Below are 287 nucleotides of genomic sequence, written 5' to 3' on the forward strand. Positions count from 1 at the left end.
AGAGATGGCGACAAAGAGGCAAAACTTACGGACTGTAGCTTTAAGCCTTGTACTGTAATACTGAGTCTCTGTAGTACAGTATTACTGTTTCCAACAGCCACTGGCTGTAGCACACAGACTACAGTAGTAGAACTCAACAGTGCTAACATTTCACTCGCATTTGCTGCTAAGAATAGATGTGTGTGTCTGTAAAATATATTTAGGAGTGTGAAAAAAAAATAAGTCCCTGCGGGGTTTTAAAAAGTCTTAAAGGGGTCATATGATGTGATTTAAATTTTTCCTTTCTC

This window comes from Sinocyclocheilus grahami, unplaced genomic scaffold (genome assembly GCF_001515645.1).
Source record: "Sinocyclocheilus grahami isolate Dianchi unplaced genomic scaffold, SAMN03320097.WGS_v1.1 scaffold991.1, whole genome shotgun sequence".
In the NCBI taxonomy this organism is placed as follows: Eukaryota; Metazoa; Chordata; class Actinopteri; order Cypriniformes; family Cyprinidae; genus Sinocyclocheilus; species Sinocyclocheilus grahami.